This window comes from Cetorhinus maximus, chromosome 7, assembly GCF_964194155.1.
Source record: "Cetorhinus maximus chromosome 7, sCetMax3.hap1.1, whole genome shotgun sequence".
Taxonomy (NCBI): Eukaryota; Metazoa; Chordata; class Chondrichthyes; order Lamniformes; family Cetorhinidae; genus Cetorhinus; species Cetorhinus maximus.
In genome coordinates this window covers 48,493,931-48,520,156 of record NC_135885.1, presented here as the reverse complement: position 1 = coordinate 48,520,156, position 26,226 = coordinate 48,493,931, and the positions used below count along the sequence as shown (strand labels likewise).

Below are 26,226 nucleotides of genomic sequence, written 5' to 3'. Positions count from 1 at the left end.
TGTCTCTGAACCCCTATCACTAGGCAACAGCAGAGATTTTTCTATTTAACGTTTTTTAAAAATTTCTCTAAACCACTAACCCCTTGATAACACATCACTTCAAGTGTTGTAAAACCTCATTAAAATGCATGTATACAAACAGGGCCCCAGACTTCCCGGCACCCAGCTCCCAAAAACCTCCAAATGAAACTAAAGCCAGGTTTTATCTTTCTTTCTTAACACCCAAATACAAAATATAAATTAAATTTAAAAGCTATACGTTGTTCCTAACATCATCTACATGCTGCCCTTTGGTGACATCTTCCGAGGGCACAGGCTGTATGCTGAAGACATCCAAATCTATCTCATCACCACCTCTCACGGCTCGACACATTGCTAAATTTATCAGGCTGCCTATCCAATATCCAATACTGGATGAGCAGAAATTTTCTCCAATAAAATACTAAGACCGAAGCCATTGTTTTTGGTCCCCAATACAAATTCAGTTCCCGAGATGTGCTCTCCTTGGCAACTGTCTGAGATTAAGCCAGTCTGTTTGCAACCTTGGTGTCACATTTGACCCCAAGATGAGCTTCTGACCTCATATCCGTGTCGTCACTAAGAGTGCCTTTTCCACCTCTGTAATACTGTTCGACCTCACCCCTGTCTTAGTACATCTGCTGCCGAAACATTCATTCATGCCTTTCTTACTTCCAGACTTTACTGTTCCAGCACATCCCTGCCTGGTCTCCCATATTGTATCCTCCGTAACCTTGAGGTCATCCAAAATTCTGCTGCCAGTGTCTTAACTCAAAGCAAGCCCTGTTCCCCCATCATATCTGTGCTCGTTGACCTACACTAGCTCACAGTCAGTGTGTTGATTTTAAAATTCTCCTTTTTTTCCAAATCCCTCCATGGCCTTGCCTCTCCCTATCTCTGCAATCTCCTCTAGCCCCACGTCCCTGTGAGGTAACTGCACTCCTCAAGTTCTGGACTCTTGTGCTTCCTCAATTTTAATTGCTCCACCATTGATGGCTGTGCCCTCAGTTGCCTAGACCCCAAGCTCTGGAATACCCTTGCCAACCCTCTCTGCCTCTTTACTTCACTTTCCTCCTTTAAGAAACTCCTTAAAACCTACCTCTTTGACTAAGCTTTTGATCATCTGATCTAATATCGCGTGATGTGGCTTGGGGTGCTATATTTTGTTTTATAATGCTCCTCTGGAGTGTCTTGGGATGTTTCATTATATTAAAGGTGCTGTATAAATAGAAGTTGGTGCACAGGACTGCAGCGGTTCAAGATGGCTGCTCACCACCACCTTCTCAAGGGCAATTAGGGATGGGCGATAAATACTGGCCTAGTCAGCAATGCCCACATCCCGTGAAAGAATTTTTTAAAAGTTGTTGTTGTATAATGAGCTTCAGTCAGTCAGTCAGCAATGGTAGGTGTGGATGCACCTTGAAGAAAAAGTAGCAGCAGTATACAGTAGTTTGTACATGCCTGCTGATGAAGTTTCAGATCTAGCAAAGTGGAGTGCTGCTGCAGGGCAGGAAGTTCGTTAAAGTAAATATTAGGCCCTGGCAGTTAGGGAAATCTGTGTTTCCTCCTCTAACTCAGTAGCCAGGTAGAGGCCTGCTATGCTAATTATAAATCTTGAAAAAAGAGTTGCTTAGTGTGTGACTCTCACTGTGTCCTGTATACCATTCTGGAATCATCAATATTGTAAAAATGTCTCAGTACTGACATTTCTGGATTAGCATCCTGGATACTACCGCAAGGAGAGCTGTTGAACGATACCCCCTTTGCTGACATCAGCTGAGTTGATCTTTTCCAAATTGCAGCTAATAGTGAGGGGGGAATAATTTTTAAAATCTCCAAACAAGAGAAATATTATAATTTCCACCCTTTCCTAAATAAAAGCCACGTCACATTAAAAATGCTTTTCATGCCTCGTTTTGCTGTTAATACCAACTTTGGGACCATGATTAAAAATTCAAGAATTCGGTGAAAAAGGTATTTTAAACTAAGAAAAGTTTGCAGTTTAAATACTACTTAAAATCATACAAATTAATGCAATGTATGAGCTACTGTGTTTTTAATGAGGGTTGAACACAGGAATAAGAGTTAAACAGAATTCTGAGAAATTGATGGGCTTTGCGCAGAACAATTCCTGTTGTGCTGTGCTTTACCAACCATTCTTCCAAAGAACACCTTGGAACCCACTCATAGACCAGAGTATCTCATGCACCACGCTGCTCTGCCACAAGTAGCACGGGTCACATAAAAAAGATCATTCACTATATAACTGCCCAATTGTATCAATATTTCATCATTATTCATATCTTTTTATTTATAACCTTAAGTGTGCAGTTAAAGAGGTAGTGTCAAGAAGAATCCCATTTAAAACAAATAACCAGAGTTATGGATTAGCTTACTTTTTTCATCCTGTTGTTTGTTTTAATATCTATATTAAAACTGTAATGTTACTGTGTTAATGATTGAACAAGAAGCAAAGGCTACTAGGATTAGTCAACTGTACTAATATGAGTAAAGAGACGATCATAATCTAAAAATGTTTCAGTATCAAATATGTGTGTTAATTCAACTTTCTCAAACTTAATTATTAGTCATTTGGTAGCACAGAGGTTGAATATTACTGAAAAAGAGGCACGCAGACAAAGTTTTTTCATCTTGCACCCATCAGGACAGTTCACAAGAATACCAATAGTAAAGAGAACAACAATTTATAATGCATGAGAAGAATGTGCTGAATGGTTGGAAAATGGAATCTGATTGGTAGAGGCGTTGGCATGGAGAATGCACAAAGGAACAGTTAACTGCCAAGCTTTTGTTCAAATTCAAACCAGGCAGGTTGACTCTGATTGGTCAAAGCATTGCCATGGGGAATGATCCAGGGAATGGTTGTCCCCCAAGCTTTTGTTTAGTTGAAAAAGGTGCAATGCGTGGGCATGCTCCTTCTGTCTGCAATACTGAGCCCTGTGTAACCCCACTGGAAACAGCTTTCCCAGTCAAAAAAACACCCATTGACCAATACCCTTTGTTTCCTGCCACTGAGCCAATTCTGGATCCAACTTGACACTTTCCCTTGGATCCCATCAGCTATTAATTTTCTGACCAGTCTGACATGTGGGACCTTGTCACACAGTATGTTAAAATTCATGTCAACTGGACCAAATGCACTACCCTCATCGACCCTCTTTGCTATCTCCTCAGAAAATTCAATCAAATTAGTCAAGCATGACATTCCTTTAAGAAATCCCTGTTGATTACCCTTGCTTAATCTGTGCCTTATATTCGAGTCAATGATAAACCTTTGTAAGAATTGTAAATGTTAAGTTTTCCTTTTTTAAAATAATATATCGGAGGATTTTTACATTTGTGGAAATTAAATACATTTCTTCACAATGTAGAGATTAAATGTTACTCTCAGAATTTTGGCAAAATTTGCTACATGTACACGTTAGAAATGTGAACAGTTTTCAAAACATCATAATTATAGAATACCTATAATTATTTTTGTTATCACTTACTTTGAAAGTTTAACACATTCAATAGCCTTATAAATTAGTGCTTTCAATACAGTAGTAATTTTTATGTTAGCAATGTCTCAAGCATAATAAATTTTGCATATAAAATTATGGAATGGTTACAGTGCAGGAGGTGGCCATTTGGCCCACTGTGTCTGTGCTAGGTCTCTAAAAGTGCAACTCACCTTGTGCCACTCCCCTACCTTGACCCCCCAGCTCTGCAAATCATTCATATAATAATTCAAGTCTATTTTGAAAGCCATGTTTGAATCTGCCTCTACCACACTCTCAGGCACTGCATTCTAGATCCTAACCACTCGCTGTATGATAGGTTTTCCTCATGTGGGCATTGCTTCTTTGGTCAAGCAGCTTAAATCGGTGTCTTCTGTTTTTCGATCAATGAGAACAGTTACTCCCTACCTACTCTATCCAGGCTCCTCATGGCTTTGAATGCCTCTACCACATCTCCTCCAAACTTTCTGTTTTCCAAAGAGAACATTCCAGGCTTCAAGTTCCTCATCCCTGGAACCATTCTCATGTATCTTTTCTGCACACTCTCTGTGTTTACATCCTTCCTAAAGTGTCCAGAACTGGATGCAATACTCCAGTTGAGACCAGACCAGTGTTTTATACAGGTTTGTTATAACTTCCTTGCCTTTGTATTCTATGCCCCTATTTAGAAAGCGCATGAACCTGTATGCTTTTTTAAATCTCTCTCAACCTGCCCTGTCACCTTCAATGATTTGTCCAACTAAAATCCAGGTACCCGTTTAACTTATTTTTTAGTGGTTAGAATCCCTGCCTGTCACGCGGGAGACCGCGGTTCAATTCCCTGACAGGGCGGCAATTTGCTACAAATTAATGAAGATTTTAAGTCTACGGCCATACTAGTCTGAAAACGCCCGATCTCGTCTGATCTCGGAAGCTAAGCAGACTCAGGCCTGGTTTGTACTTGGATGGATGGCTGCCTGGGAATACCAGGTGCAGTAGGAGTGGGCTTTAGGTGTGAGGATTGCTTGCTGTGTGCGAGTGTGAGAGACTGATGGAGAGGCACAGGCTCGAATTCCCTCCCCCAGTTATTGCCCCTGAGTTTATTCGCTGTCATGATATCTGAAATCGGCTGGATTAAGCATTTTTCCTACGGCCATACTAATCTGAAAACGCCTGATCTCAGAAACTAAGCAGACTCAACTGACGTGAGTTGGTCCAAGTTGAGTGGAATCCTGATGTGGCGGCTGCAGCCAAGGGCGGTGTGTCTCGCAAGGTGCCTAAACAGTCGCTGACTAAAGACACCAAGAAGCTGCCTAAGAAGTGGAGAAAATCTCGCAAGCAGGTGCTGAGTCAGATCCAACCTTCCACCAGGATCTCATCCAAGGCCATGAGTGTTATGAATTCTTTTGTTGTCGACATTTTCGAGCGCATCGCCTCATTCACTACAACAAGCGCCACACCATCTCGGCCAGAGAGATCCAGAGCACCGTCCGCCTCATGCTGCCAGGGGAACTGGCCAAACTCGCCTTCTCCGAAGGCACCAAAGTGGTCACCAAATACACCAACTCCGTTTAGGTTGATCATTCTAAAGATTGTGCTCCCGAGTCCTTCTGCTCCTGTGCCTCCTTTAGAATTGTACCCTTTATTTACCCTCCTCATTCTTCCTACCAAAATGAATCACTTCACACTTCTTTGCATTATATTTTATCTGCCACTTGTCTGTCCATTTCACCAACCTGTCCATGTCCTTCTGAAATTTAACATTATCCTCCTCACAGTTCACAATACTTCCAAGTTTTGTATCACCTGGAAATGTTGAAATTATGCCATATACACCAAAGTCTAGGTGGTTAAGATACATCAAGAAGGGATCCTAATTCAATTCAGTGAAAACTCCTGCAGCGCTCATTAATCCTGTGATCGGTATTTTAATGTTAATGGTGGTATTTTAATGTTAAAGGTGGTATACTATGAGACAAACAATAAGTGTCCATCACCTTCTGTTTGCACAATCTGGTCACCTGAATCTCACAAATCACTCCAATTGCTTTCTGAATTACGTTCTTCATCTGCCATTTTTTTCCCTTAGCAACTAAAATTTCAATTCTGTAAAATATGGGTTTAACCAAAACTGTATCCACTGAATTATGTTTTGTCTTTTTAATATATTCTTTAAAGTTTAACCTTGAAGTTCTCAGCCACTTCCAAAAACCTGGACTTTGATTATAGTAGGGGGTGCTGAGCTGCACTGAGATTGTGCATTCCCCAGGATGCATTAGTATTATTCAGTCAACTGTACTGACAGGATTTTTAACCAAATTCATGGTATACTGAAAAATACGATAAGCCCACTTTTGTGTCTTTCTTCAGCTTACCTGGAAGAATACGGGGACCAGTTTTATTGGGGTGTCCGTGAAACTTTGGAGGGGAAGGGATGGGGGAAACCCACAATTAACAAGAAAAATCCAGCAGTACAGGAGCACTATTTACTTATGTGCAAAGTCGTGCTGTTCTGTTGTTCAAAAAATCAAATTAATTAGTGATTAAAATCATTTTAAAGAAGCAGGCATTTTGGTCTTATATTACAGTAATGTGACCCTTACTGTACTGCCAATTGGTCTTGTTTGAAGTCTTTGCCAAGCACCACACAGAGCATGAGGTTGTGTGATTATGTATAGGTGCATGTTAAAATCAGCAAAGGGTTAAAAAAATTGAGAGAATACATTTTGGATATAAAACAATTTAAGCTTTTATACTGAACAGCAATCAAATTATACATTATGGTGTTTGTGGTTGTGCTTGCTTCGTTTAAATGTTACTGCATATAATGGCATTATAAGGATTGTTGTAGTTTGCTTTCCAGCCATGAGAATATTTAGGAACAGGATAAAATCTCCACGATCCAAACACATGACTCCTTAAATGTCCTTTCATATTTATTACTCCCAGTTAAGATCTGGGGTTACGCTCTTTAACCTAAATTCCAAAGTAAAAATTGAGAGTGCATTGCATTAGTCAAACTGCAATATCAAAATTCTTAAATTTACAACACATGGGAAGACCTACAGGCTTTATGCCAATTTGCGCTTTTAGAACACTCCAGCAAGAACATTCCAAAAGGTACTTTGCTATGTGGGCTGATCCAGGTGGAAGTAAGATGATTTAGGTGGAGATGACCACCCCCCAACCTTAAACCAGCTTATATTTCACCCCTCTCCTAATATTACTCAGTTCTGTTGAAGGGTCATGAGGACTCGAAACATCAACTCTTCTCTTCTCCGCCGATGCTGCCAGACCTGCTGAGTTTTTCCAGATAATTCTGTTTTTCTCTTGCCCACATGTCTGTCCTTGGCTTGCTGCCTTGTTCCAGTGAAGCTCAACGCAAACTGGAGGAACAGCACCTCATCTTCCGACTAGGCACTTTACAGACTTCCGGACTGAATATTGAGTTCAACAATTTTAGATCTTGAACTCCCTCCTCCATCCCCACCCCCTTTCCGTTTCTTCCCCCTCCTTTTTGTTTTTTCCAATAATTTATATAGATTTTACTTTTCCCACCTATTTCCATTATTTTTAAATGTATTTCCACCCATTGTTTATCTATACCTTTTATGCCCTTTTAGTCTTATTTCACCCCACCTCCACTAGAGCTATCTGTACCTTGCTTGTCCTGCTCTCCACTCTTAATTAGCACATTCTTTTAGCTAATATCACCACCTTCAACACCTCTTTGTTCTTTTGTCTGTGACATCTTTTGGTTATCTCCTCCTATCACTGCTTGCTTGTCCCAACAACCACCCCCCCCAAACCAGCTTATATTTCACCCCTTTCCTATTTTTACTTAGTTCTGATGAAGGGTCATGAGGACTCGAAACGTCAAACGTGCTCTTCTCCGCCGATGCTGCCAGACCTGCTGAGTTTTTCCAGGTATTTCTGTTTCTGTTTTTGTTTTGGATTTCCAGCATCCGCAGTTTTTTGTTTTTATCTCTGTGAAAAGGGGTCAGTGGGTTGGAGGAGATTGTAAAGGTACAGTGAAGTGGTTGAGGATTTGTTAGTAAGGACAAGGATTTTGAAACAAGGGAGGCAATGGAGGTCAATGAGGGCATAGATGATAAATGATTTGAGCTTAGTGTAGGGCAAGACACCGTGCCTGCACAACTCTGGGCGAGTTGATATTTATTTAGGGTAGAGCTTTGACGGCCAGGAGAAGCACTTAGCCCATGTATTAACATAGTAATTTTTGAAAAGATCATTTCATTCTCAAATTATTCCTCTCCTTTCCATGATTTCATCTATTCAGCTAGCATGATGTGGTGATGCAGGACAAGAATCCAAATCACTGCTGTGTCATTGTGGTCAGTCTTAGGAATAATCAGCAGACTTCTTGACATACTTTAAATGATTGCCTTAGACTCCATCACTCATAACTTAGCAGGAAAAGCTGTTTTAATACCTTAATATTCTCCATTAATACAAAGTGATTTGCTATAGCAAGGTTATGGTACTATAGTGGTTATGTATTAAACTAAGGGTGGAATCGTCCCAGATATGCACTCAGTGCGATAATGGGCTAGGAAAAGGACATTTTACCTGCTGGCTGCAATGGCGGGTTTTTGCGCCATATCGTCCCAATCCTGCCTCAGTAATCATGAATTCACAGCAAACACGCCATTTCGCTGGCGATTCACCCACCATGCCATCACCTCGCTGCTTCTTCACACTTCACATTTAAAGTGCAACCACACATACACACCTCACAGTGCTTCAAGGCCAGGGCTGCTGCACAGAAGTTAATGCCCCGAAAGGCAAGAAGCCTGCAGCTCCCTGATTCAGTGACATGTCGCTGGAACACCTTCTGGTTGCCTTGGAGGCCTGCTGTTATGTCCTCTAACTTGCTTGGGTGAAGGCCAGCAAGCAAGGTCACTAATCCTGCATGGGAGGCGGTGGCAGGGGTGGTCAGCACCAATGCTCTGCAAAAGAGGACAGCCACCCAGCACTGAAAGAGGATGAATGGTCTGATCTGTTCCGCCTGGGTAAGTGACTCTGCTCAGCACTCTCAACTCACACACTCACAGACCCATCACACATCCACAGGGATCACATACATCAAGGGACAACACCATTAACTCTCACACACATCTGCACATCTCCATCAGGCTCATATGCTCTGGAGCTTGTGTCCTCAGCCTATCCATGGCTCCACTCACCACACAAACATTCCATGCAGTGTCATGTGTCCTGCTCACACTCTCCATCTGTTTTCATGCAGGAGAAGTTGGCTCACAGCAGCAGGGAGAGGTCCCAGACCAGGAGTGGAGTGGCCCACATTAGGCCCTTCACTCACTTTGAGAAGCGTGTATTGCGCTGACTGGTGAGGACCTGGACTGTGCCTACGGTGAGGGTGGCGAACACCCACATGGGGATCCTGCACCATATCATCCCTCTCTCAACGCATATGTGAGTGCTCTCTCTCCTGCTTTTGACTCTGCTGCCGTGCACTAATTATCTCTACTTTGGTTCACAGGGAGCTCTGCCAAATGACCAACACCCTCAGCCAGCCAGTCCCTCAGCTCCATCCAGGTCCTCACCTCCAGCCAAGGGGACACCTCCTCCATTGAAGAGCTGGAAATAAGCAGCCTGGAGGACTCCTCATGGCGCTTATCCACATCCTCCACCAACGCAGAGACACACACCTCAAAGGGACCTAGATCTAGAGCAGGCTCAGGTTCACAATCTGGTGGTCACTGCACGGACACTTGTCTGCAGCAGGAGAAGGCAGGTTCAGCCCATCTCCCCAGCAGTCGGAGGAGGTCTGAGACAGATGACGAGCCTCTGGATTCGACATTCCAACTCATCGTGGAGAATCAGCAGAAGGTGGGGGAACATCACACAGAGCTGTTGAAAGCCCTCAACAGAGAGCACGTGAGTTGGAGGAGTGCATCTGCCTGCTTCCTGATGAAGTGGTACCCACATGTGCGCATTTGGAGGTCTCCAAAGGATGATGTACAGCATGGAGATCCTGGTCCAGCAGAACACGGAGATGCGCGCAGACTTGCATTCCATTGCGGTAGCCATGAGCAAGCTCCTGCAGTGGTGATTCGAGGGGGAAACGGGGCACCCCGACATCCTTCCAGGTGCTCTTCTCCTCAAGGAGTCAGGCTGGGGCCCTCAGGCACATGATGGGAGGAGGAGTGGCAGCTGGAAACCCCAGGTCATCCCCTCAGGAATCTCAGAGGCTATCCTCTCCCTCCAAGTCGCCTTTGCCTGTGACTCCCTCAACCTTGTCCTCTGTCACCGCAGAGGGAGCAGCTGTCCCACTGGAGGATAGCCAAAGCAAGCCGGGGCCCCCAAGACCTCAACTCTCCAGAGGACCCATGCCAAAGTCATCAGAGGCAACAGGGCCAACCATGGCACAGGCTGTCTCCACCCCTGTTGCAGATGTCAGGGCAACACCTAGAAGCAGAGGCCTAGAAAAATTAAGAATTTTTGATCACAAGTGGTTGCATGGATGAAGATATTTTGTCATTTTATAATCTGAAAATTATTCAGTGAAAGTGAATATATGTGTATTAGTGTCTTCAAGCTTCATTTACAGACTTTGCGAGCCCTTGCCCTGCATCCCCCCATTAGCAGTTCAGCTGCATGCAGCCAGCCCATGAATAATTCTGGAGGGGGAAGTATGTGTGTGGCAGGGCCTTTCAGAGCCTTGTGCAAGCACTCTCCCACGTCCATGGATCCTGCATCCATCACGCCCATCTCAATGTTCCAAGCATTTTCAATGCTGCCTGCTGGGGTTCTCTTTCAGTTGTTGTTATGGCACAGCCGATGGTAAATGCTGAGTTGTTCAAATCCCAAAGGGAAACTTGAAACAACTGCCACAACTTGTTTTGTAGTTTGTATAAATTTCGAGATGTGTGCCCTGAATTCAGTAGTAATAAGACTATCAAGTCTTATAGGTTTTTACAAAACTAGATTAAACATTTATTGATAAGAGAAATGATTTTAAATACATACATAGATCTACAAATTACTATAAAGTAACTTTTAAATCCCCTAATCAATCACACTCCCAGTTATGCTTTCGTTAAGGCAACAGTAAGACACATAGATTTTAAAAGACCCAGGCATAGAAACATGATACCCTGAACAAATCGAGTTCAAAGTAAGTTTTCTTCACTTTAGCCCTTTGAAGACAGCAGCTTGAGGCATAGACAAAGACTTTTCACACTTGTTAGATCTCAAAATGCCTCCCTTACAAACAGCCTTCTCTTCTTTATACATATTTTCCTCTTTGAATGCAAATTCCCATTGTTTCACCATGTCTTTTGAACCTTACCTCTCTACTAATAAAAAATCTATCATAGTACCAATTCCACCAGCAATCTTTGGGGAAAATAAATAAACATTTATTTCTTACTACTTTGGCTGGCTAGCTATACATGACCTTTGAATTTAAGCCACTATATAGTTTGTTTAAAAATGCAAATGTTTCCTTTGCACTTCACATTCTGAAACATCCTCATGTTTACCTAATTAACATTTCAAACCTAACTTCTCTTCTTATATCAAAGCACCCAGACTATAACATTATGGAAATTATCATATCTTCCTGACAGTTGTCCATCTGAGCTGACCTGCACCTTGGCCCACCACTGATCGCACTGCCATGCAGCACCTGTTCCTGCCCAACATAAGGCTCCTTTCACTTTCGATTTTGCAAAATGGTACTGGTGAAGTATGTCTTTAGCTCCCCGTCCTTTCCCCTCCCCCAGTCACCCATGTCCTTTCCCCCACCACTGTTGACCCCCCTGGCATCATCTTCCACTTCCCCACCATCACCTACCAGCCAGAACGTTCTTCGTTCCAGGGTGTCCAGGTGAAAGTGAACAATCCCTACCTTCCTGAGAATCCCACCCCCATCCACATTGACCTCCCTGACCACCTTCTTCCCACACCAAGGGCCCGTGTTTGCCTCCGAGTCCTCACAACTGCTCTGATGAAGTGGTGCCCACATGTGCGCCCTTGGAGGCCTCCATAGGAAGGATGGCTGACGCCATGGAGATCCTGGTGGAGATATGCGCAGACTTGAACTCCATCGCGGTAGCTATGTGCCATGGGAAGACACAGGGGTTTCCAGCTGCCGTCCTTCCTCCCTTCAGGTGCCTGAGGGCCCTGGCCTGACTCCTTGATGGGAAGAATCACCTGGAGGGACTGTTGTGGTGCCCTGTTTCCTTCTCCCATCCCTTCCACCACTACCATCGCAACCTCACCCTCCCAACTCACTCTGCCCTCTCTCATTCTCACCATTTCCTCCTACCACGCCCACCCTCATTTCACTCCCCAGGAGGCAGTCATCGACTCCACAGACCCCTTCCTTGCATATTCACCTGAACACCCCCAATCCGCCGCCCCCACCCTGCACCCACCCCGCCACCCACCCCACACCCACCCTCCTCCCCCACACCCCCCCCACCCCCCCCCCCCCCCCCCCCCCCCCCCCCCCCCCCCACCCCCCCCGCCCCCCCCCCCCCCCCCCACTCCTTCCTCTCTCCAGACTCCTTCCTTCTTCCGGACTCCTTTGTGTTCAGAACCGGCGTGTTTCCCACCGACATGGGCAGTAAATTTGACGTGGGGAGATGATTCTGGTGAGTTGGGCTTATAATGATATGCAGATGTATTAATATGAAATTCCCGATGTCTGTCAGCAGGAAAGGCCGCCCACCAAACAAATTTTTGGCCATCCTGTCATATTGTCCGCTTATACCCACCATTATGCCCGATGCCAATGGGCATGGAAAATTCCCCCTAAGAATCAAGTCCCACATGGCAGCTCAGAAATTTAAATACAATGAATTAAATAAATCTGAAATAAAAATCTAATATCAGTAACGGCGACCATTTAACTATCGAAATGTAATAAAATCCATCTGGTTCACTAATGTCCTTCAATCCTCTGTCCTTAGCCGGACAGGCCTATATGTGACTCCAGACTCACAGCAATGTAGTTCGCTCTTAACTACCCTCCGAAATGGCAAGCCATCTATTTATACTCAAGAAGATAACTCATCACGGCCTTCTCAGCAGCAATTTGGAATGGGCAATAAATGCTGATCTTGACAGTGATGCCGTGAAGTCCCGTGATTGAATAAAAAATTAGTTGCATTGAAGTAGGGATTTAATTGATTAAAATCAGTGCTTCAAAAATATCCATTGTTAACGTGAATAAATACAATGCACAAAAAGCTTGCTGAAAAAGACAGCTGTCGGCTTTTCCAATGGGATAGTAGAAAAATGGACATAGTGCGAGTGAATAAGTGAGAGAGAGAGCTTTTGGTGTATGAGGGAGAAAGTGAAAGTGATAGAGTGAACAAAAGTGAACAATAAGGATGAGAGAGGGGTGGGGAGAAAGAAGACTGGATGTGAAAAATGGAAGAGTTAAAGGATCACAATATATGCAAATCTAATTATTTATCTTCCCCAAAATTTAGTTTCTTCAAACTTAAAAAAGATGATTCAGCACAATCTCTGGTGCAACCCTCCTCTCCTCCCCCACTGCTGGCTGTTGTGCTTTCAGCAACCTATGCCCCAAGCTTTGGAATTCCCTCCTTCTCACCTCACCTCATTCTTTTCCTATAATATCCACCTTAGAAGCCACCTCTTTAACCAAGCTCTTGGTCATCCCTCCTAATATCTGCTTCATTGGTTTGGCAATTGAAGCAGCTTTGAACATTTCCCATGTTAACAGCACTATAAATGCAAGTTGTTATTAGGTGTAGTCACTACATGGTTCAAAAGAATTAAAAGTCAGGCAAATGTGGTGATGTCTTAGGAATAGGTAGTTATGAGAGGAGACCCACTGAACTAAATGTGCTTTTTCTGTAAAAACAAAATTAAGAGGAGACATAATCCATGTCTTCAAAGTACTGAGATGATTGGACAATGTAGATGTAATCAGGTTACTTAGCTGAAACAGTGAAACAAGAACAAGAAGACAAGAAATATAATTTTTAAAAAGCCTCAAGCAAGACTTTAGGTTAGAATGAGTTTTTTCAGCATGATATTTGGTTTGTGAAATAGATTCAGGTGGATAACCCCAAGAAAATATACTTTTAAAAAATGAGTTGGCTAAGTATCTGGTTTGCAAGAGGGTTGAGGGTTATAGAAGAAGCACAGTCAGATGATGCAATACCATGTGGAAATAATGAATAAGCCAAGCATGCAGAGTTTGGGAACAATTAGCAGAATGGTTGGCTAGCAGTCTGAAAGACAGAAAGCAGAGAGTAGGGGTAAGCGATAGCTATTCAGTGTGGCAAAAAGTGAAAAGTGGGGTCCCACAGAAGAGGTGCCTGAACCAGTGTTGTTCACGATTTATATTAATGATTTAGACTTTGGAATTAAAAAAAACAATTTCTAAATTTGTGGATGACACCAAATTGGGGCGGAGGATAGTCAACATGGAGGAAGAGTGTAACAAATTGCAAGAAGGCAAATGAATTTCAACACAGGTAAGTGTAACATATTATATTCTGTTCAGAAAAATAAAGAAGTCATATAATAGTTGGAAAATAATCGAAATGGAGTAGAGGAACAAAGGGATTTGGGAGTACAAGTACATAAGTCATTTAAAATACAGGCGCAGCTTAATAAGGCCTTAAAAAAGGCAAACCAAGCACGAGGGTTTATCTCTAGAGTGACAGAATTGAAAAGTAGAGAATTTATGCTAAATCTGTGAGAAACTTTGATTAAAACAACAGAGTACATTCTGCTCGCCATATTATAAAAAGGATATAGAGATCACAGGACAGATGAGGAGAAATTCCTTCACTCAAAGGCTTGTGAATTTTTGGAAATTTCCACCCGACAGATCTGTGGATGTTCAGTCAATGAATATATTCATGACAGAAATTGATAGATTTTTGGATACTAAGGAAATCAGACAAGGGAGGATGGTGAAATTGGGATCAAAGATCAGCCAAGATCTTATTAAATGGTGCAGCAGGTCCAAAGGCCATATGCAGCTACTATTTCTTATGTTCTTATGCACTGGGGGGGCTGTAAAAAAGATTTACAAGGATGATACCAGAAATGTGAGGTTGTACTAATCAAGAAAAGATGAACAGGCTGGGTATATTTTGTCTTGAAAAGAGAAGACTGAGGGATGACCTAATAGAGTTCTTTGCAATTCTGAAAGGTTTTATTAGATTTTTTTTCTTTATTCTTTCATGTGATGTGGGCGTTACTGGAAAGGCCAACATTTGTTCCCCATCCCTAATTGCCCTTGAACTGAGTGGCTTGCTAGGCCCTATCAGAAGGCAGTTAAGAGTCAACCACATTGGACTCACGTGTAGGCCAGACCAGGTAAGTGTGGCAGATTTCCTTCCCGAAAGGACATTAGTGAACCAGATCGGTTTTTATAACAATCGACAATGGTTTCAATGTCACTATTATAGAGTAGTTATATAATTCCAGATTTTTTATTAATTGCCATGGTGGGTTTTGAACCCATGTCCCCAGAGCATTAACTCTGGGTCACTGGATTACTAGTCCAGTGACATTACCACTGTGCCACCATGTCCTCTGAGTAGACACAGATTATGTACTTGTGAGGAAGAGTAAAATTAGAGGCCATCAATATAATCACCAAGATAGTCATCAAATAGGGAATTCAGAAGATTTTCTTTATCCAGAGAGCAATGAGAATGTTGAAACTCATTACCACAGTGAATAGTTGAGGTGAACTCTATAGCTGCGTTGAAGAATAAGCTAGATAAGCATATGAGGAAGAAGGGAATAGAGGGCTATGTTGATAAAGTTAGATGAGGAAGGATGGGAGGATGTTCAAGTGAAACATAAATGCCAGCATGGCCTGGTTAGGTCCTATTTCTGTACTGTATATTTTATGCAATTCTATGTAACATAATAAATCTGGCATGAAAGTGTCATGTCAGTAACATAAGCTGCAGGGTCAGAGAGACTGAATGCTCAATTTCTCATTAGGAACAAGTAAAAATGTACCTTTTCTCAGGTGGTTCATCAGGTTGGATGGAATTCATAACACACTGGATTGTCTGTGGACGTAACTGACTTGATGGGTTGAATAATCTTTTTAATGTTCCATGCTAATGCTTTTTTTTATAAAACTCAATTTATCGCAACTCAGTATTAACTAGCACTTGGAACATTTTTTTTATAAATAGTACTGAATGAAAAACAGACATATAAAAATAGATTATGAAGAATCAGCAATTACAATGTTTTATTATAAGCTATGAGAAAACCATCATAACTTGTTCACTGCTGCGAGGCTCATGAGTTACAAGACAATCATACTCACAAAAAGACTTCAGTAATCACCCAATTTCTAAGTTATCGTCTATGTAATTCAATCAAAATATTCTGATGATATCATAAATTGTGAGAGCCGAGCAGAAGCAGTTTATAGTCACCACAGCATCAAGCTCGAATTACACCTTTAAGGAAAGTTCTTATGAAAATGTTGGTTATGTTCTGTTGCTAAGTTGACTAATATAGTGCAGTCACTTCTGTCATTTGACGCGCATATACCTGGCAGGGAAAACAGACTTCAAAGAGGACCTTTGGCATGTATTAGGTGCTATGCCCACTGCCAGATTTGATGCTTGGGTTAATTTTGTATTTTAAAAGTTTCTTAGAGCACTTCAAGAAGGGTATTCTAGCTGGCTGCGATATTTAACCTGAACGTGTGCAATTACACAACAGGTACTGTGGCAAATTAGTGGCTTTTGAAATTGGTTTAATCGAATAAAATTCCAGCTGGGAAGTTCTGGAAAACAGATAAGAATGGCGACTGTTGGAAGTGCACCTCTTTTCTGAGGAAACCTGGATGTGGTAAATGTCTAATTGTTTAGTGATTCATTTGCATTGGTGTGTCTATGCATAAATGTTCTAATACTCTGAAAAACACAACAATAAATTTGAAAAATTCCAAACTTTAACTTAGAATCATTTAGGAACTTAAAAACAGAGATTTGTCCGTTTATGTAAGTTTATATTCATATAATTTGATCTGTTAATTTATGTAGTGTAATCAGAATATTAATATAACATGGAAAACTACATTATGTCCAACAATCGTGCTTGTTGGTGGCAAAGGATAGCTATCTCTGTTCCTTCACAAATATAAACCAGCCTCACCCCCCCTGTTTATACGCTGGTGCTTGATGAGACAATCCTTCTTCTAGATATATATTCGAGAATAATAGGACAGACATTTATTATATAACAACTGTTATTTGTAGTGTCTAACATGCTACTATTTATTCTGAACAAATTTTTAGCTGTTATCCTTTATGGCAAATACTGAATATCCTTCTAGTGTATTAATGATACAGTAATTATAGGTTTACTAACATATCTAGATGTTTCCAATTCATTGAACAACTGAGCACATCCTTGTAACGTACAATTTAGCCCAAACTGCAGACACAAGAACATACAGGTATAGTGACAACTGAATGTAAATTATAAAACTATTAGGTTATGTCTACTGATCTTATAAAGCGTTGTAATTATGGTGATTCATCCCCACGCAGGCTCTATATGGCTTCCCGGCTAATCCTCAATCAACCAATAAAGAGCATTCGTACTGCCACAAAACAGCTGGAGATCAGTCTCCAAATCTGAATCACTTCCATATATTCATAGTAAAAATATTTGTAAATGTTACGTCTTGTCTATGACAAATTACCACTTAAGATAGATAAGCATTGAATGTCGTAAGCAGCTTCCGCCATCCGAGCTTTCGCCTAGCTAGGTTCAACTAGAAAATGGAACACATGAATTTGAATGTTTACAAAACCCTTACTGCAAGGTTACTCTAAACAGAACCGAAGCCAACTGCATTGCTGCATGAAACACTTATACGTTGAGTTGTGAAGTTTTAAACCATATTGCATTGAAGCTCAATTTAGGCTCAACAGTTTCTACAACTCTAAAATGAATCATAGAAAGCATTCAGTTTTCTCTATATTTCAATGATGAATCACAAGAGGTGCCATGCACATGAAAAAGTAAAACAATGGTTAAACAAAATGGGCTCAAGTTAATGGCTGAAAACATGGATGAAGTAATATTTTAACAACCCCTCAGGCAAAGCTTTGATCACACACATACGACTTCGCCCTCAGCTAGAAAATTATCCTAAACTATGCATAGTTTTTTCTATTGGCCCGGCTCCTGTTATAGGTACAATTGTCTCTTGAACTAGGTTGCGTTGACCATGACAAGCACAGATTCAAATATATTTCCCATCCTGTTTGGCAGTGGGCAATTTGGGGCATTATTTATTCTAAAATTGCCTGTACCCATGCCTTATATATACTATAATTAGTGGAGTTGGCTTTAATGAAGCTCACTGTGTGAATTTCAAAATAATTAGTGTTGCGGACAGGAGGGAGTTTAATTTAAACAAACTTGATTTCTCCTCTCACTGCCCATCTGTAAACAGAAAGGTATTTTTGATTCACTTCCCTCTTTATAAGCAGTGGCATATTTCCCAACCCCTCGGATTTGGTGTAATCCAATTTCTATAAACAACCCCACAGCAAACTCATGATAGGATGAACTCAGAGGGTTAATTTTATTACAACCGGTCCCCAGGCAAGGTCCCCCAATTTGTTAACTTCCTGAACTGGACCCCAGTTTTGTTATGCTCCTGGGTGAGGAGGAATGAGCTGGCTTCCCTTCTTATTCAACCCCCTTGGTTGGTCGCAACAAGATTAATTTAAAAGTGATCCCTTCCCCCGTGGATACCTCTTCCCAGCATGAGAGAGAGATATCCTTGCCTGCAAGCTCCAGGGGGCCAGGAGACTTATTCTTCTGCTTGCCGTCATACACCAGCACACCAGCTTTTTAACTGATTTTTCCCCATGTATTCTGGAAGCGAAAAAACTATGGGGAGAATTTTCTCCCCGTTGGGCGGACCAGTCAGGAGCGGGTGCAGAGCCAATCGCTGCCCGCGATCGGCGGTGCATTGTCATTTTACGACAGCAGGCCAATTAAGGCCCACCCAGCATGACGCACACCCGGAAGCACTCAACGTTACCTGTGCGGGCAGGGGGACGAGGGAGAATCAGGGCCTGCAATCTTTTGCGCATATGTGCGAAAGAGTGCAGAAATCTCCCTGAGGCAGCTCCATGCCTCAGGGAGATTAAGTTCAGTGCAAAAAATTATTAAAAATAAATTAATTAATTATTCAGACATGTCCCCTCATGTGACAGTGTCACATGAACTGGGACATGTTTATGAATTTTAATAAACTTTTAAAATTAATTAATAAACCCTTCATGAAACCTCAATCCGCCTGTGGATGTGGTTTCATGGGAAATGCGAAGGCCGCCTGGGCTCTTCACCTGCCCACCAACCTTAAGATTAGATAAGCAGCTTTCTCAATAGGGTTAATTGTGTAATTAATGGCCTTAACAGGCATTTGACAGTTCGGCGGGTGCGCAGTCAACTCGAGTGCGCGCCCGCCGAATGGAAGATCAGAATGATGCGCGGTGAAGTTGGGACGCATGCCTGACGTCACCATGCGTCATTTTACGTGTCTGCGTGCGGGGCCCACCCCCACATGCTGAGCAGAAGATTCTGGCCTAAGATTCGCACCCAGAGTCCATGTTCTTTTCATCTCAAGCCATTTACATATTCTGAGATATAAATCAACAGGAGACAGATTTCAGATGTCTGCTGAAACATGCATATCAGTCTTTTGTCTCTGCAACCACAGGAGGTGTTATATTCTTTTGCATCTTTCCTGTTCCCTTTCAAGTGTCTCTGTTTGAAGAAGGCCATGACACCTTTCAGGTGCGACATTTCATGTCCTCTCAGGATCAGTTGATCAAGTATAATCCACATAGGAATTTTCCAGAAAGTGGTCACTTTACATTATGCGCCATCTTTTGCTCAGTGTCTTTACATGTGCTTCTTTGCAAAAATACACAGGTCTTCCTTAAAAAGTTCAAATTGCCCGTAGTTAATTGGTACTGTTAGTCTATTGTCGTAACAGTTTGTTTGCACACACTCAATTGCGGGAGAAGGGTAGCAATATTACCTCCTTTTCATTCATACAGTAAACAAGGGATAGAGAGAGAAAGATTTACAGGGCAATGACCATGGAGAAAATAATTATTTTTTCATGTGAGTCCAGAGCCCTGAATTAAAGTCAACGCACTGATGACAAACCTGTAATATCTGTAGGAAGTGTTTTAGCTTATACGAGAAATCTCGAATCAAGACACAATCCTGACTCTGGAACAAAGCAGAGTAAGATGACCTGGAGGCAGCAGTCTCCTTTTTTCTCGGATAAGGTCAGATACTCACTACAAAAATTCACTACAGTCTCTTAAAATTGTGTGTAAACCTTCACTCAGTGGTATTACTCTCACTTCCGATTCAGGATATTGTGTGTTTAAGAGACTTAAGGTCTTCCTTCACAGGGATCGACAGGTTGAACTGGAACTGACGCTGGATTACTTACTTTCCCAGTAGAATTGACTTCCAAGGTCAGATAGACATGCAGAGATGAATCAGTCTTGTATGAATCAGCAATGGTACAGAAGTTCCAGTAGACACATTGTAGTTGGAGGCCAGGCATTCAACCTGGACAGAGCCCCTTTTCGGGGCTGGTGCTGGAAAGATGGCAGACTGAGCTTTGCAGATGCACAGGGCAATATTACTGGTTCCACCAGCTAGGAGGTTCATGTCATATGACTCTCACCTTTCCACTTTGGCTTTGACAAAGGGTGTGTATCCCTTCGTCTGGGTCCCTGAGATTGTTAATGTTCCAACCATTACCTCTTCAAGGGAGGTTGTGGGTCCTATGTCCTAGCAGACAAATTAACTCCGGTTGGCCAGGCCTGGCTTAGGGAGGCTGTGACATAATGGTATTGTCACTGACTAGTATTCCAGAGACCCAGGGTAATGCTTTTGGGGACCCGGGTTATAACCCCATCAAGGCAGGTGGTGAAACCTGAATTCAACAAAAATCTGGAATTAAAAGTCTGATGATGACCATGAAATGATTGCCAATTGCTGTAAAAACCCATCTAGTTCACTAAAGGAAATCTGCTGTCCTTACCTGGTTTGGCCTACATATGACTCTAAAGCCACAGCAATGTGGTTGACTCTTAAATGCCCTCTCAACAAGGGCAATTAGGGATGGGCAATAAATGCTGGCCTAGCCCACATCCCATGAATGAATAAAAAAAGAAGAAAATGTAGATGGCCTCTGTATAGTTCTCTTTGAATTTGGTCTCTGCAGTCCACAGGAGATCATAAAGGTCTCTTGAGAAATAACGAGGTGCAAATTTCTTCCACACTGCCAAATAGCCCCTTTTGTTCAGGGTCACAAACAGACATAGCATCAGCCATTTTAAAAGGCCATTGTCCAGATTTTAAAATTTTCAAAATTAGCCATGAGGATATATATATATATATATATATATATTAAAAGTATATAGTGTGAGGTCTTAGCCACCTGACATTAGTCATTGTCAACTGTGATGAGAACAGTCATGAACTTCAAAAGGACATAGACGTGTTGGTGCATTGGGTAGACAAGTGGTAGATGAAGTTCAGTGCAGAGAAGTGTGGGGTGATTCATTTTGGCAGGAAGAATAGGGAGAGACAGTATAAAATAAAGGGGGAAATACTAAAGGAGGTGCAGACACAGAGGGACATCCATGTATATGTACGTAAGTCATTGAAGATGGCAGGTTGAGACAGCAGTTAGTATCTTAGGCTTTATTAAAAGGAGCACTGAGTACAAGAGTAAGGAGGTCATGTTGAACTAGTATAAGGCACTAGTTAGGCCTCATTTGGCATACTGCGTCCAATTCTGGGTACCATACTTGAGGAAGATGTGAAGGTATTGCAGAGAGTACAGAGGAGATTCACAAGAATGATTCCAGGGATGAAGAACTGTGGCTATGAGGATAAATTGGAGAGATTGGGACTGTTTTTCTTGGAGAAAAGAAGACTGAGAGGAGTCTTGATAGAGGTATTCAAGGTCCTGAGGGGTTTGGACAGGTTAAGTAGTGAGAAAATGTTCCCACTCAAGAAAGCATCAAGATCTAGAGGACACAGGTTCAAAATAATTGGCAAAAGGAGTAAAAGTAATGTGAGGAAAAATGTTTTCACCCACAGGGTGGTTGGAGTCTCGAACAAACTTTCTGAGATGCAAGTTCGATCGAGGCATTCAAAAGGGAATTGGATTGTGATCTGAAAAGAAAGAACGTGCAAGGTTATGGGGATAAGGCAGGGAAGTAGGACTAGGTAGAATGCGCTTTCAGAGAGCCAGTGCAAACCTGATGGGCCAAATAGCCCCCTTTTACACTGTAAAGATTCTGTGACTAATTAATGCAGGACACTTGATAAATTTTTCCATTATGACTTTATAACATTTAGTTCCCAAACAATTGGAGAAATAACTCAGGTTATGCTTTGAAGGATGAAATATCAGTAAATCAAAGCATGTGAAGATGAGGAAAGTTAATATTCAGCACTGTTTTTAAAACATTACAGTGTAACATGAAGCAATTGGAAACAATTCAGTCATTCAAAAGACTTTCTAAAATTTCACAAAGAATAATGCTGACCAATGCGCATTTACACTACAACTGTAGTGTCAGTTTGGAATAACTCTGCCTTCCGACAATAAGATTGAACTTGAATTCATATTGAACCTTTCACATCTTTAGAATGCCTATCCAATAAAGCAGATTTGAAGTGTTGTTACTGTTCTTAACAGCAATGAGATAAATTAACAGAGAATCGGTTTTTGGTGTTGATTGAAAGATAAATGTTGTTTAGGGTATTGGGAGAACAATCCTGCTCTTCTTTAAAATAATAACATGGGATCGTTTACGTCCACCTGAGAGAACAGATGGGGCTTCAATTAAAAATCTTATAGGAAAGATGGCAGGTACATTCAACAGTGCAGTACTCATTTAGTACTGCACTGAAGTGTCAGCCTAGATTGAGTCTTCAAGTCTCTGGAGTAGCATTGAACACACAATATTCTGAATCAGAGGTGAGAGTGATACCACTGAGCGAAGGTTTACACACTACGTTAAGAGACTTTAGTGAAACATTGGAGTGAGTGTCTGATCTTATTATAGAACAAAGCAGACTGCTGCCTCCAGAACATCTCACTCTGCTTTATTCCAGAGTCAGGACTGTGTCTTGGTTCTAGATTTTTGCTTTAAGTTAAAACACTTCATATGGATATTACAGGTTTGTCATCAGAGCATAGACAGATACTACTAAGCCTAAATCCTACTGCCATCTTAAACTCAGCAGCACGGAAGACAAATGCTTGCATTAGGAATTCAAGCGATTCATCAACTCGAGGTTATTTGTTATCTTTAAGATACCATTCAGGACAGTGTTTGAACAGTAGCTTTCAAAGCAGGCAATCTTTATGATAAGGGCAAGTTTGTCTTCTGTTGGTTAATTTGCTGGGCTATCTAAAAACACTATTCCTCACTACCTGTAGGAGAAAGCTAGTTATTTGAATGGTCCAAAGGTACAACAACAGCCCCCAGGTTCCAAAACGTGAGTTCCTAAACATATCTCAAATTATTTGTAACGTAGTTCTATGGCAACACTTGAACTGAAACTGGAAATGGACAAAAACATTTGGAGACCATTCACTTCTGCAGACAATACATGCTCAAAGTAATACAAACATAATTTAAAATCTCACAACTTTGTCATTTTTACTGTTAGGATTTTTAAAAATTATAATAAATTTTGTTATAATGCATGATTTTAAAATAAATAAACACAAAGCAAAACTTTATATGAAGTATTAAGTTGAGATAGGTCACTAGACAACAATGAAAGATGTAGTACAAGTATGTTAAATATGTCTCTTTAACAGAAACTTAGCGGAGAGGACAAATCAGAGTGATGATTGCAATATTTCCTTATTAACTTATAATGCCAATTCTACTCTTCCACATTGGCAGTGGTTCTTGCCAGGAACCAAAGAATGGAGGTGAGCACCATAAAAATGTCCAATATTAATCCTTACTGCAGAAACATCTTTAATGGGACAGCTATTTTATGCAGATTATCTATCAGAGCAGCAGTGTAATAGTTAATAATTCGCAGATATTTCTGATATAATTTGAAGGATTATGGATTATAATCAGTGCTGTCATACAAAGTTTGTCCTAAAAAATAGCAATATATTACAGTATTTCTCTAGCATTGGGGCTTCTTTTTAAAAGAAAATTATTAAATTAATTTATGTCTCTAGTTTTGCATTTACCCCTCCAAGCACAGGCTGTGTCCTCTGATTCTATTGTTCTGGACAAGGTGTAATAGCTTGTCATGGTCTACATTTTATATTTGAAAAGGAAATATTTTCAGGCAGATGGGGAAATATTGGTCAGTGGAACTAATCAGTCGATTCTTTCACTGGCCCAATGGGCCAAATGGTCTCCTTCTGTGTTGCATGCCTATAATCCTAGAAACAACCATATCACCTCCTAACTTCTTACTCAATTTACATAATCGTTCCTCAAAGTCCAATCCCTGCATTCCCTTAATCATTCTGATTGTTCTCTATGTTTTCAATAGCTGCAATTTCCTTTTTTACTGTAGTGACCATAACTTACATGATTTCTCAGTGTGGTGACTTAACTAATTCGTAAAGTGGCAGGATACCTCAATATATCAATTCCCTATTCACCTTTCAATATATCCCAACATGTGATTTTCTTTAATCACCAGCTTCATCTGAATGTCAAACAGGCCTCTCAGATCTTTTTCATCTGCCATGCATAACTTTCTTTCCATTTAAGTAAAGGCCCTGGATTTCCTGGAATTTTGTCTCCAGGTGGAGCACTTTGTATTTCTTTACATTGAATATCATCTGCCACTTGTATACCCAATTCCCAAGTACATTCAAACCCTCCTGCAGTTTATTCGAATTAGCTTTGGAGTCTGCCAATCTGAACAATTTAGTGGCAAGTTCAGAAAGTATACCATTAAAACAAAGGGCCGACGCAGTTTACTGTAAGCAACAAGTAAAAGTATCAGGCTTGGCAAAAGAGAAAGGTTAGACCAAATATGCACTTAGTGGATGTATGCTTGAGGTACCAAGATAGGAATGAAATCTTAGAATTGTGATTATCAGGTCACCAAGACAATCAGCCCTAACTTCTCTAGTTGGAACCATTAAATAGCAGGACTATGTATAACAAATAAATTGAAAGAGTAAATTTTACAATTTCACATGGCCTTGACAAATTCATGCCTAAAATCATGTGTCCATTTTGGTGCCCATACTTCAAGAGGAGGGTCAAGGTGATTAAATAGCAATGTAAAATAGTATTAAATGTTGCTTAATTAAAGGGGGCAGGATTCATTTTAGAACTTGCAGCAATTAAGGTATGAAGAATTACTGTGTATGCAGGGACTTTTCTCTTTGAATAACAACTTACATTAATTTTTTTTAAAATTGAAAATATCCATCTTTTCTGCCATGTATAGAATTTCAGAATCAGGAACATAATTCAGGATAAATTTCAGATGGCTGAAGAGAAAACTTTTAAGTATGTCATTAATAGGGCCCATAAGGGACCAAAGGGCAATCTATGGGTGGAGCCAGAGGACATCGATAGAGTGTTGAATGAATACTTCACATCCGTCTTCACCCAAGAGAATGAGGATGAAGGTATGGAACTCGGGGAGAGAGACTGTGAGGTTCTTAAGCAAACTGATATAGGGAGTGACAAGGTATTGGAGGTGTTGGCAGGCTTTAAAGTGGACAAATCTCCAGGTCCAGATGATTTGTGTCCCAGATTGCTGAGGGAGGCAAGGGAGGAGATCGCAGGGGCTCTGACTGAAATTTTTAATTCCTCTCTGGCCACGGGGGAGGTGCCAGAGGACTGGAGAACAGCTAATGTGGTTCCGCTATTTAAGAAGGGTTGTAGAGATAAACCAGGGAACTATAGGCCAGTGAGTCTCACGTCAGTGGTAGGGAAACTATTGGAGAAAGTTCTGAAGGAGAGTATCTATCTCCACTTGGAGAGGGAAGGTTTGATCAGGGATAGTCAGTATGGCTTTGTCAGATGGATGTCATGTCTAACAAATTTGATTGAATTTTTTGAGGAGGTGACCAGGTGTGTAGATGAGGGTAGTGCAGTTGATGTAGTTTACATGGATTTCAGCAAAGCCTTTGACAAGGTCCCACATGGCAGACTGATAAAGAAGGGAAATGCACATGGGATACAGGGTAATTTGGTAAGGTGGATTCAAAATTGGCTTAGTTGTAGGAGGCAGAGGGTGATGACAGAAGGATGCTTTAGTGACTGGAAGCCAGTGTCCAGTGGCATACCACAGGGATCTGTGCTCGGTCCCCCATTATTCCTCATTTATATAAATGACATAGATTACTATGTAGGGGGTAGGATTAGTAAGTTTGAGGATGACACAAAGATTGGCCTGGTGGTTAACAGTGAGGTTGAGTGTCTTGGGCTACAGGAAGATATAGGCGGGATGGTCAAATGGGCAGATAAGTGGCAGATGGAATTTAACCCTGAAAAGTGTGAGGTGATACACTTTGGAAGGAGTAATTTGACAAGGAAGTATTCAATGAACGGCATGACACTAGGAAGTTCTGAGGAACAAAGGGACCTTGGCGTGTGTGTCCATAGATCTC

At 41.4% G+C, this 26,226-nt stretch overlaps 1 protein-coding gene and 1 pseudogene across 2 annotated transcripts in view; one reads left to right on the top strand and one right to left on the bottom strand.

Annotated features, from left to right (window-relative positions):
* Positions 1 to 26,226, bottom strand: part of micu2 (mitochondrial calcium uptake 2) — a 515,698-nt gene that overhangs the window by 310,299 nt on the left and 179,173 nt on the right. The window lies entirely within an intron of this gene.
* Positions 4,402 to 4,520, top strand: LOC144683116 (5S ribosomal RNA; annotated as a pseudogene).